Source organism: Pan paniscus, chromosome 10 (assembly GCF_029289425.2).
Source record: "Pan paniscus chromosome 10, NHGRI_mPanPan1-v2.0_pri, whole genome shotgun sequence".
Taxonomy (NCBI): Eukaryota; Metazoa; Chordata; class Mammalia; order Primates; family Hominidae; genus Pan; species Pan paniscus.
In genome coordinates this window covers 27840614-27854462 of record NC_073259.2, presented here as the reverse complement: position 1 = coordinate 27854462, position 13849 = coordinate 27840614, and the positions used below count along the sequence as shown (strand labels likewise).

The 13849-nt window shown below is 37.3% G+C and overlaps 1 protein-coding gene across 14 annotated transcripts in view; it reads right to left on the bottom strand.

Moving 5' to 3' along the window:
* GRIP1 (glutamate receptor interacting protein 1) overlaps nucleotides 1-13849 on the bottom strand; it is a 726419-nt gene that overhangs the window by 158017 nt on the left and 554553 nt on the right. The window lies entirely within an intron of this gene.

Here is a 13849-nt window from a genome sequence, read left to right as displayed (position 1 = left end):
ATTCTTAAAAAAATAATTTTATTACATACCAAGTACTGAAGTTAATACTGTTGGACAAAGAGCTTAAACATGGAGAAGATTATGTCACGCCTGGTGGGGAATATTGTAGTCTTGTTTCTTTTGAAGCTATATACTATTATATAATGGCTAATGGAAGGTAAAAAAGAAGAATTTTTTTTCCCCAGTGAATGACTGGAGCTCATTTTATTAAGAGGAATGTAAAATTAGTATACAATCACAGAGAAAAGTAATCTTAATTAGTACTTAATAGCACTCTATAAAAGATGGCCTCAGACTGACCTTGTGATCAATAGAAGTGCTTGCCTGCCACTCTTCTCAAAAGGAAAAGCCATTCTTGTCTAACTAATACATATACATGACCTCAAAGAAACTCATCACACAAAGAGAGATTGCCTCCCCTGACAGAATTCAGTCAGTTTTTCCTATTTTTAAAATATGCTAAAATTAAAGGGATAATTTTCTCCCTAAAAGACATGTTTCATTTTAGAAGTCCCATATACAATCTGAAAAGGAGGGAATTTTAACCAACTTCCCATTAATTTAGTAAATATCTCAGAATGCTAAGATCAAAATCTTCACAGATAATGGCTTCACAGCAGCATGTTGGCTTTACACCTACTGTGAGAATGCTGGGAAGTAATCTTTGAAAAATTTGTAATTGTCAATGGGACTACTGGGTTTGATGTGATTAACAAGAGAAATGATCAACTTTCCTTCTTAGATAGTGATTTTAGCTATAATCACTTTAAATTGGTTAAACTATTTTTATTTATAGCATTTTTGTTTTGTATTTATGGTTACATCAATGAAAAAAGCAGTGATGGTAAATTCTGAAATATTTTAAGAGAATTTATCAGGTCCAGAGATAGAATAGTGGAGCTGGAAGGACCTCTGAGATGATATAGTCTGGTCTCCTTATGTTACAAGTTAGGAGTAGTGGCCCAAAGATTTTGAAAAAACCCTTCTGATTCTATCACAATGGATATTACCTAAAATATAATCAATTTGGCCCTCAGAGAAAAATTTATAAATTATTTGTCCATGTTACTCCTACTCTGAATCAACTACTCATCACCATGGTACCTAATACAATGCTAAGCTTCTAGAAGGAGCTCCTAAATTATATTCTACAGTATTTTGTATTCTTACATTTGTGTTACTCAGGAATATGAAAGTGGTTATGAATACCTCTAATATCATTTGGATGTCATTTCCAAATCTCATGTTGAAATGTAATTCCCAGTGCTGGAGGTGGGGCCTGGTGGGAGGTGTTTGGGTCATGGGGGCAGATTCCTCATGGCTTGGTGCTGTCCTCACTATAGTGTGTTCTCATAAGATTTGGCTGTTTAAAATTGTGTGGTACCCTCTCCTTCTCTCACTCTTGCTTATGCTCTTGTCCTGTGATGTGCCTGCTTCCACTTCACCTTCTGCCATGAGTAAAAGCTCACTGAGGCCTTCCAAGATGCCAAGTATATGCTGACACCATGCTTGTACAGCCTGCAGAACTGTGGGCCAATTAAACCACTCTTCTTTATAAATTACCCAGTCTCAGGTATTTCTTTATAGCAATGCAAGAATGGCCTAACATAATCTACACTAAAATCAGACTATCCAAATTACTTCAAAGATCCAGAAATGAACAATTAGCATATTAGAAATTGTTACATGAAGTTAGGCATGAGCAGGGCAGGAGAGGGCTCTGCTCCCCACCTACCAGGAATGTCAGGTGATTATCAGGTGATGGTTTGGCAGTTATCACATTGCTGCTCTAAAAATGATAATTCAGCAGCCAGTGCACCAGGGAGAGATAATCTCCTGATGGTCCACAGCTGTCACAATGAAGTGTTAACTGAATGCAGACACCAGGGAGAGGCAACTTCCCAAACAGATAAATACACTTAAAATTGGTAATTGGCTTTCAACAGGGTCTCAGGAATTGGGCGAGTGAACCGGGCACGTGCATTAAGAGACAAAATGGTGGACTATGACTTTTGGGGGCATCCCACCAGAAAAGGGAAGAAACCTTCAGATGGGCATGCATACAACTTCCTAAACACACTGCACATGCTCACTTCCCAAGCATAAGGAGGGCACATGCAGGCAGCCCACCCTAAGGGAGAAATCGTGGGAAAGAGGTGCAAGATGCTGAAGGTGGGCCAGCATATAAAGCCCCAGGGTCAAGGTTAAATGCCTGCTTGGGTCTCTTCCAAGTGTACTTTCCTTTCTTTCCCATTCTAAAGCTTTCTAAAATAAACTTCTACTCCTGCTCCAAAAGCTTGCCTTGTTCTCTTTTTCTGCCTTATGCCCCTCAGTTGAATTCTTTCTTCTGAGGAGGCAAGAATCGAGGTTGCTGCAGACCCATACGGATTCGCCACTGGTAACCTGAATACCTTCTACCCCTAACAGAATGAGTTGTCAGGATACACATGTGCCCCCTGAGCTGAAAGAAACAATCAGAGTGTGGTGAACAGGAGGCTGCAGGCCTAAGGGAGAAAAGCTTGGGGGAGCCTACAGTGGCTATGAAGAGAGAGACTGGGACTCTGCCAGAAACTTCCCATTCCTCCCAAATATCTGTTCTGGGAAATGTGAGGTTAGAAAGAGAAGACTGTTGACCACTTGGGACAGGAACTTTTCATAGGGATCTTTTTGAGAGTGTATACAAGTTAGGCTGTCTTGGAGCTAGGCTGGCTAAAACAAAAAGGTCATTGTGTAGAGCGGGAATCACAAACCCAAGTGCCTGAGGGACAGGCATGATGGTTACTTGCTATAAGGCTGTACTGTCAGGGAAATTATTTGGACAAACTGGTGAGAACATCCCCATCAAGAGGGGCAGTCTGAGAGTCAACTCAAGCTAAGGGTTACATGCAGGAATGTTGGCCCAGTGATGTCGAATTACTAAGAGTAACCCAATATTTAGATTTATTCTAAATACAAAGTCTCTCTTTTTAGGTGTTGAAAGCAAATTCCAACTTCTCAAAAACATTGTGAAGGCTGAAAAATACATGTTCCACAGCCATGCCCTCCAGTTTGTTGCCTCTTGTAGAGGGTGTAAAAAATGGGGATTAGTTACAGTGAAAAGATGACAACAAACTATTCTATTATTCAGATTTATCATATAGAAAGCCTCTGAAACTGAATTAGATATGGACTGGTTCTTTGGTCTAGTGGCTTGAATCTCACTTGGGTCTCTAAGTGGGTGTGGGATGGTAATAAGATGCATTTGTAATCATATGTACCTGTAGTGCTCAGGTAGATGGTGTAGGTAATCACAGTGCTCTTTTCCTTTAAACTTCAAAATCCTTCAAGCCTCAACAATCTTCAAACTGCAAAATCCTTCTCAATGCAGTATTTCAGATGGCCACCACCAGTTAATCAGAGATGACATAAAAAATAGAAAATCATTGACTCCCCCTGGCCTAGATGAGCCTCATATATAATGTATATAGTTTTGTGATACTTTATCATTTATTTGTCCAAGAATATCCAGAGAAAGATAATAAAACATGCTGTAGTCAAATATGGAGATTAGAAAAAATCTCAAAAGCTACTTATTCATTTGTTTGAAAAATATTATTGAGAGTATCCTTTATGCCAGGCACATTGCTAGGCATTGGAGTTGCTCTAGCTGATAACCTCTAAACAATTGGTTAGACTTCCAACTACTAGCATTTCTTTTCTAGTCGGTTCCTGTCTCTTTGTCTTGATTTTGGTGGACAGTCCCGTGACAGGCAGAATTTCTGAATTTATCCCCCAAAGATTCCATGCCCTAAGCCACAGATTCTGTTAATATGATGATACAATATATAACTCCAATGACTATGTTATGTCATTTGGCATCAGGGACCTTAAAAGGGAAGATTATGTGGGTGGTCCCAAGGTCATCAAATGAGTCCTTAAAAGTAGAGGACTTTCTCCAACTAGTAGTATGAGAAGAAGGCAGAGGAGAAAGTCAGAGATATATGAAATATGAGGACTCAATGCACCGTTGCTGTCTTGAAGATGGAGGGCCATGTCAGAAGAAATGTGGGTGGTTTCTAGGAACAGCGAATGGTTCCAGAGAGCAGACAGCAAGGAAATGAGGACCTTGGACTGACTCCAAGGAATTGATTCTGCCAACAACCTGCGTTAGCTTGGAAGGGATTATTTCCCAGACCTTACAGATAAGAGCTTAGCCTGCTGACATCCTGACCTAGGCCTTGTGAGATCCTAAGCAAAAAACTCATCCACGCCTGCCTGGATTTCTAACTTATAAAACTGTAAATCACTACCTTTGTGGCATTTTGCTACAATGTAATAGAAAAATAATACAGTAATGGTGGGAGGGGTTGGTGTGGGGAACCCAAGAGCAACATCTATCTAAATATTAGAGAATAATTTTATATATTCTTCCAAGCTTCTGTGTTTAATTATTTTAAAAAATTCCAAAAAGTAACCCAAAAGTTTGTTGGAATGTATAGCTTATATGTACCAATTTTGGCATTTATTTTGCATTCAGTAGCCAGGATGAGTTTGTAACACATAACTGAAAAAAGGCTTGTATACACAATATATAAGGAAATCATATAAACCAATAAGAAGAATAGAATTATCCAATAGAAAGAAAATGGATCAAAACACTTGAGCAGACCATTTCACAAAAATATCAATATGGCCAATATTAAAAGGTACTCAACATTCTTATTCATCTGGGAAATACACATTAAAACCACAATGAGATATTATTATATTCTTTTCAGAATGGTTAAAATGAAAAAGACTGACAATACCAAGTGCTGGTGAGGATGTGAAGGATGCGAAACTGTTAGTGGGAGTGTAAATTGGTGCAACCACTTAGGAAACACTCGTTGGCAGTATCTACTAAAGCATGTAACTGACATGTAACCTAAGGCCTAGCAATTCCACTCTTAGGTATAATCTGATGGAAATGCATACATATGTTCCCCAAAAGACAAATATTAGAATGTTCACAATAGTATTATTTATAGGAGTGGCAAGCTGAAAAATACCCAAATAGTAATCAAATAAGGAAGTATTCAAATTGTGATCTATTCACACAATGGAATACTATACAACAATGAAAAAGAATGAACTATTGCTATAGGCAACAATATGATACAATCTCACAAATATAATTTGGGCAAAAGAACCCAGCTACCAAAGAAATACACTGTATGATTTCATTTATATAAAGTTTAAAGTCCAGCAAAATGAATCTCTGGTTTAGGAAATCAAGACAGGGGTTACATATGGGGAAGGGATGGGAGAAAACACAATGGGGCTTTTGGTGATGATAATTATGTTTCACTTCTTGACCTCGATGGAGAACACATAAATGAAAATTTAATAAGTTGTACAATTAAGATTTCAGTGCTTTTCTCTTTGTGTGCTGTACTATAATACAAAAGTAAATTTTAAAGCATACTCTATTCTAATTTAGTAATATAAAAGTAACTAAAAATTCACACCCTTTCCTAAACTAGGGTAACTCTTTTCTCACCCGCTAGTTTTATCTCCAGAAACATAGTAAGTGGCTCTGAGTTTGAATATGTAAAAGGGAATGAGGAAGGTGGGAGCCAGAGTATTCTGCAAAAATAAACCTTTTTTTCCTCTAAAAAACAGAGAATGTATAAGAAAATCCAATTTTTATCTTAGAAAAATAACATTCTAAGTAAAATACCATTGTCATTTAAAACTTATATACTTCTTTTTATGTAGGAAACCCTCTGAACTTCCCTTTAATGACATTTTCCTTGAAAGGAAAGTTAAGTCGGTAACCCACAAGGAAGCTTGTGTGTCGTGTTATAAATACTTTAGCAGCCCTTGGAAAACTGTTTCCAGTTCATTGAGATCACCTGTAAGAAACTATAAAGTATGGGCCGGGCGTGGTGGCTCACGCCTGTAATCCCAGCACTTTGGCGGGTGGATCACGAGGTCAGGAGATGGAGACCATCCTGGCTAACATGGTGAAACCCTGTCTCTACTAAAAATACAAAAAATTAGCCGGGCATGGTAGCAGGCACCTGTAGTCCCAGCTACTCGGGAGGCTGAGTCAGGAGAATGGTGTGAACCCAGGAGGTGGAGCTTGCAGTGAGCCGAGATCGCGCCACTGCACTCCAGCCTGGGTGACAGAGCGAGACTCCGTTTCAAAAAAAGAAAAAAAAAAAAAAGAAATCAATAAAGTATGAATAGTGGCTAATTTACTCTTGCGACTGGTAGAAGTTTTATATCTTGATATCTCCCCAAAATAAAATACAAAATATAGCCAAGATGCAATTGTGATAATGCCAATAAACCTATAGTTTTTGACTGCAAGGGAGTTAATAATCTCTTCTGAAGACTCATAGCAGTCTTGATAAAAAGGAATTATTTAAAAATTGCTATTTTATGTTTGCTCAAAATTAAAGGCGTATAAGTAAGGACTACCCATGTAGCTGCTGGGCAAAGATATAATACCATAGGGCATTCCTTTCTTTCTTTCTTTCTTTCTTTCTTTTTTTTACAGAGGGATCTTGCTCTCCCACCCATTCTGGAGTGCAGTGGTGTGATCATAATTCATGGCAGCCTCAAACTCCTGAGCTGAAACAATCCTCCAGCCTCCGCATCCTCAGTATCTAAGACTACAGATGGGTGCTACCATGCCTAGCTAACACTGTAGGGCATTTCTAAGGAAATGATAAAACTTTTCTCAGTATCCTTGGTTTTGCATGCTAGCATAATCTAGGTGATCAAAAAGAAAGGTTTGAAGCTGAGCAAAGAAAGTAACAGCTAAAGGGAAAGACAGAGATTTACAGGAATTCAGAAAAATATCATAGGTAGATTAAGAGGTGTTGTGATTGAAAGATCCACGATGTGATTGTGCAATGTAAGATAAAATCATGTAGTAACTTCATTTTAAACCTACAGCATAAACACTGATGTTCTGCTACATTCTACACATACTGCTTAATGATGATGATTCATAAGAACAGCTAATCTATGGGTGAACACATTGTTCAATTCACAGTTGTCTTTAAGTGCCTTCTAGGTATGTGTGAGGGCTCCACATTAGGTGTTATGGAAATACTCAGATAAAGATGATTGGTTAGTGTCCCCACAGAGTTTGTAGAACTAGTGGCACAATAGAAAAACACACAGATTATTAAGGTAAAGTAAAATGTAAATACTTTCAAGAGTCACCAGGAAAGTATTACAGAGAGTGCTCCTTCCTCTCTCAAAAGGAAAAATGAGAGATTGAATAATCCAAATAAGAACAGGATGAATGAGGGAGATGGATTTGACCTGGGCCGGTACTATAGTTTTGCAAAGTTTGTGCATAGGAATACTAGATATTGGGCACAACAGTGGGAAAGCTCAGGGCATTTGGGAAAAATATTTTAGTTATTGTTCCATCTTTACTATCAACTACAATAGTTTGTTGGTTATATTTGAAAGCTGCTAAGATCACTGTAAACATTAACTGTCTCTCGTTACAATTACTCTACAGTGAGCCTTGTTTTATTCAGCCAGCAAGAATTTCATGGTTACTGACTGCCGTCTGTGGTTCTCCCCAGGGAAGGAAGTTATAAAATAGACAACTATTAGAGAATCATGTAATTTTAAAAATCCAGAGCAAGTTACAAGTCAGTACAGATTTGGCACAATCTTCTACATCTCTTGTCTCTGTAACACCTGCCCAAGGATTGGTGTTCAGAATGATGTTCTTGAGATAATTGTGTGCTCCTCCACCAAAGACTCAAGTACCTAACTTAATATATATTCTCAGGGACATATTTTATAAATATTTTAGCAAAGGTCTAAGCAAAATAAGTATTCCGACAAACTTTTAGAAAATAAAATGATCCAGAACATGTCATTTCCAAATATGCTTCCTAGCAACAATTCAATGTTGTCACAGAGTGAACCATCAGCTACATCTTAATTCAGCATAATAGGAGACTTGAGGTTCATTTTAGAGAAGTGGAGCATGAAAGAGCCAATTAAATTTCTTGGTATTCACTAACAGTTTGGTTAAGGTGAGCACTTTACATGTATTCACTCACTTCATCTTTTCATCAGTCCTATGAAGAAGTACTACCATCATCCCTATTTTAGAGATGGAAAAGTTGAAGCTTGGAGAGGTTAAATATTGTCCAAGGTCAACAGAGAGCCAAAATCCAAAACTAAATTTGTCTGACTTTAAAAGGCACTGTATTTTACTACAGTCATTGCTTTCAGAACTTTTTTCCTTAGATGTTCATGCTTTCCAAAGACATGGACCCAAATGCCCATTAATCACAGACTGGATAAAGAAAATGTGATACATATACACTATAGAATATTATGCAGCCATAAAAAGGAATGAGATCATGTCCTTTGCAGGAACATGGATGGAGCTGGAAGCCATTATCCTCAGCAAACTAATGCAGGAACAGAAAATCAAACACTGCATGTTCTCACTTATAAGTGAGAGATGAATGATGAGAACACATGGACACATGGAGGGGAACAACACACACTGGGGCCTGTCACGGGGGCAGGGGAAGGGAGAGCATCAGGAAGAATAGCTACTGGATGCTGGGCTTAATACTTAGGTGATGGGTTGATCCATGCAGCAAACCATGATGGCACAAGTTTACCTATGTAACAAACCTGCACATCCTGCACATGTACCCCTGAACTTAAAAGTTGAAGAAGAAAAAAAAAAAGATGCTCATGCTTTCCTTATACTTTTATGTTACTTTTCCAACCACAGGGCTCTCAGACCCAATCATTTGGTAATATAGTTCAACCATATTGAAGTGGAAGTTTTTCCCATATGCGTTTTAAATAATTTGTTCACAATTTATTGAGCACATATGATGTGCCAAGCACCACATATGCATTAACCCTTCTGCTCCTCATAGCAACTTCTGAGGGTGGTAGTGTAATTACTACCATTTTACATAGGAAAAATCTGGCCTCCATGACTCCACGCTTGGCCTTGGTTCACTGTCTCCATCAGTGCATTGGCCTCCTCAATTTATTCTATAGGGCCCTCTACGCATTCCTGGTTAACTACTGGATGGTCTCAGAGCTCAGTCCTTGGGCCTCTCTCTTCTCTGTCTAAGCTTTCTCCCCTACGTGTCTCATCTAGCCTTGCAATATAAGTGATGATGACTTAAAAATTTATATCTTCTGCTCTGACCTGTGTACTGAACTCCACCCAAAATACTCAACTTTCAACTCATACCTCCACTTACATGATGGACAGACATCTCAGACTTAGCATATCCAAAATTGAACTCTTAATTTTTCTTCAAACTTATTTTTCTCAGTCTTCCTTATTTCAAAAAATTGTCCTTAAAATGTCAACACAGACTAAATTAAACTTTATTTAATAAAACTGATAGTTTCAATAGCTTTCCTAAACAGACCACTGAATTTGCTAAAGTTTATCATTTGAGATTTACTGAATAAATATATCTGACTCCAGGGTTGAGGTATTGATATCTATATTGTACACACATACACCACACACACACACTTTCTAAGAAATAATTTGTGTACTTGTAATAGTATGTAAACAAATCAAAGTATTATTAATGAAAGTAAAACCAAAGCCATAAGCATGTCTCACTGGCAATGAAAAGGTGCTCCACATTGTTATTCATCCAGGAAATGTATATCAAACTTAAAATGAGATACTACCACATGCTGATCAGAATGGTTAGAATGAAACAGGCAGAGAATACTGATATGGTTTGGCTGTGTCCCCATCCAAATCTCATCTTGAATTGTAGCTCTCACAATTCCCATGTGTTGTGGGAAGGGCATGGTGGGAGGTAATTGAATCATGGTGGTGGGTCTTTCCCATGCTATTCTCGTGATAGTGAATAAGTCTCATGAGATCTGATGGTTTTATAAAGGAGAGTTTCCCTGCACAAGTTCTCTTCTCCTGTCTGCCGCCATGGGAAATGTTCCTTTCACCTTCTGCCATGATTGTGAGGCCTCCCCAGCCATGTGGAACTGTGAGTCCGTTAAACCTCTTTCTTTTGTAAATTGCCTAGTCTTGAGTATGTCTTTATCAGCAGCATGAAAATGGACTAATACAAATACCAAGCACTAGTGAGGATGTGAAGCAAAGGAAACTCTCATATACTATTAGTGGGAATATAATATTTAACATTTAATTGTGTCTTAAAATGGCACCTATTATTTTCTTTGTCAATCCCACATCATCTACTTTGGGATATTGCTATTTCTCTGGCTCATTCTGTTTGGGCCATTCAACATAAGTTCTTGCCTTCCATACCGCAGTTGTAGAGTGCACTATATCCCTGGACACAGTGCTCAGTGTAGTGATCAGCATTTGCCCCCAGCTAAATCATTAAGAGTCTTTTAGAGGAGATCAATCTTGTTTCTTTTTCTGGCATCACAAACTCTCAAAATAATGTAGACTTTTGGGTGGTAGGACCATCTTGCCATGACATAGGAGAGCCTTTCTCAGGCAAGGAGAACTGAGAGACAAAACTCCTATGACATTATTAAACTTGTTTCTAAAGCCAGGATATATCTTGGGCTTTTTACTTTTGTAGGCTAATAAATTCCCTCCTTAGGCTAGTTGATATAGTTTGGCTTTGTGTTCCCACCCAAATCTCATCTTGAATTGTAATCCCACATGTTGCTGGAGGGACCTGGTGGGAGGTGATTGGATCATGGGAGCAGTTTTCTCCCATGCTGTTCTCATGATAGTGAGTGAGTTCTCACAAGATCTGATGGTTTAAAAGTGCGTGGTGGTTCCTCTTTCTCTCTCTTGTCACAATGTAAGATGTGCCTTGCTGCTCCATGATTGTAAGTTTCCTGAGGCCTCCCCAGCCATGCAGACCTGTGGATCAATTAACCTCTTTTCTTTATAAATTACCCAGTCTTAGGTAGTTCTTTACAGCAGTGTGAAAACGGACTAACACAGAAAATTGGTATTGAGAGAAATAGGGCACTGCTATAAAGATACTCGAAAATGTGGAAGTGACTTTGGAACTCGATAACAGGCAGAGGTTGGAACAGTTTGGAGGGCTCAGAAGAAGATAGAAGATGTGGGAAAGTTTGGAAATTCCTAGAGACTTGTTGAATGGTTTTGACCAAAATGCTGATAGTGACATGTACATATACCACTGAACTATTGTTCCTTATCTAATTTAAGATCTTAAGTTTTTAACTGAAATTGTTGTATCTATTTAGCTTTATCTAAGAGTGACAGAAAGCTATTACAATGGAAGTCCATAAATAACTTTGGAGGGAAATAAGCAACTGAGAAAAGTTTTTATGAAAAACAGATGACTAATGCCTTTAATATATAAATAGTTAATACAAGCCAATAAACAAAAAACTAAAAGCACCTCCAACAGAAAAATGAATAAAGGACATAAATGACAACAGAAAATGAAAATGACCATATGAAAAAATACTTACCTGCTCTATAAATTTTTTGAGTTAAATTAAAATATAATGCAATGTTTACCTAACAAATCAGATATATTAAAAATGATAATATTCAATATTGACAAACTCTGATGAGATGTACACTTAAAGCATTGCTGGTAGTAATATAAAATAGTGCAACTTTTCTGGAAGACAATTGGAATTATGTATGAAATATATTTAACACATTGTCTCAATGAAATGAGAAATACAGACAAACATTTAGGTAGAAAGATATTCTTTTTAGTTATTTATAATAGCAATCTACTGGGAAATGGTTAAGTAAATATAGAATTTATTTTTGGGTGTAATATGAAGTAGGAATTTAATTTTCCCCAAGTGACTAATTGTCCCAGCATCATTTACTGATTAGTTGAACATTTCTTCACTGATGTTTGACTATACCTCTGGTTCCATATGGACAGTGGTCTGTTTCAGGCATTTTATCCTCTTCTACTGGTCTCTTTATTATCCCATGTTAATATTAGATAGACTTAAGGCCACAATTTTAGAATGAGTCTTGATATTGGGTAGAACAATCTTCTCTGTCTTCAGATTGTTTCAAAAATATTTTGACTATTTTTCCCTGCTTCCTTTTCTAACTTCATGTACATTTTAGAAACAGCTTATTCGGGTAACCTCAAAGATGCTTTTTTTGAGATTTTAAATAGAATTAAATTTGTTGATACATTTGGGAGAAATGACATATTTTAGCTATTAAAGCTTCCCCTCCAAGATCATAATATAGGTCTTTATGTATTTAAGTATTCTTTTATGCATCTGTATATGCATATGCATATCTATATCTATAATGGGTTCATATAACTTCTATAAGGTTTATTCCTTTTGGAACCTTAAAATTTTATTGCTATTATAAAGGATACCTTAAAATTTTAACTTTCTGTTTTGGCTGATACACAGAAAGGCAACTGATTTTTTGTATAATGATCTTATATTCAGCAACCTTGAGGAACTCTTAAAATGAGTTTCCTTCCTGATGGCCCACTTTCTCCTATAAGGAGCTGACTGGGAACTCTAGGGTGTGAAAACTGTCAGGTTTCATTCAGAATGTGAGAGTGAGTTGGAAAGAAGGCAAACAGGTAGGGACACCCCATTCCCTCCTGACCCTGGCAATGGTGAAACTTGGAGGGCTCTTCCCTTAAATGGTATCTATCCCAGTGGAGGAGACCTTGTCTCTCTGATGTGGAATGCTGCAGCCTTACAGAGACTATTGTCTTCAGTCTGGGAGCTGGTTCCTTCTAAGCCTTTGGGTTTTAACCTGTTACCTCTTCACTGACTGCTCTATTAAATCACCTGCCAACCCTCACCTGTGCCTGCCCTTATTCCCTATTACAGAATACTGTTCTTGTCCTTTATGGCAATGATCACACTTTATGAGTTTATTTGTTTGGTAACATTCTTGTTTACTGTCTGTTCTTCCTATCCATTGCAAGCTTCATAAGAGCAGGGACCAGGTCTATTTTGTTCATCTTCTTCCTGGTCCCTGCCATTTAGTTCAATAAATGTTTGTAGACTGAATAAATGAGTTAGATGTCAAATACCTGCTTCAATTTTTAATGTTAACAATCCACTTGTCTCATCATTTAAAATATACCCTACTTATGTAATCTGATTTTATCTTCATAATTGTCTTTAAAATAGGGATGCTAGTCCCCATTTGACAAATAAGGCACAGGGAAATCAAATCATGTGCTCCAAATTAATATCTAGAAATTAGTAGAGTTGAAAACAGAACCCAAATCATCTAACTCAACATCTAATTAAAATAAAACATATAACAAAAAGAAGAGAGAAAGAAAGGAGGGAAGGAAGGATGGAGAGAAGAAAGGAGAGAGTAAAAAAGCAAGGTGGAAAGTAAGGGAGGCAATATTCATTTGTGAACTTTCCATGTCAAGGGCATACCACATCATTTATCCTTCTAAAAACTCCTTAAGTTTCATACTTTCCCATTAGGAAACCTCATAGTCTCCAGACATTTCAGGCCAGCAGACAGATTAAGAATATTCTTGTATGACATTGTTATATATGAGTCATACAGTGTGAGAAATAAAGGAGTATGCAGTTATAGAGTAAGCCTCTTTTTCTCAGCTACATTTCACAACATAAAACTAGCTGGTAAAGTCAGGTCACCTAATCGAGTCTGATAATTGTAAGGTTTACTCACAGCATGATTTAAGTTTCAATTTCAAGTTCCAATTCATTCTCTTATAATTTTTCTGCCTTAGTCAACATTACACAAGACGTTGGCTCTCTTAACATTTAAGATCCACATGAGAACATCTTGTCAGTTTTACTATAGGTATGAGTGTAGAAATAGTTTCTTTCTAGTAGAATCATATTTTAAAAAAAGAAAACTGCACTCAAGTTTTTA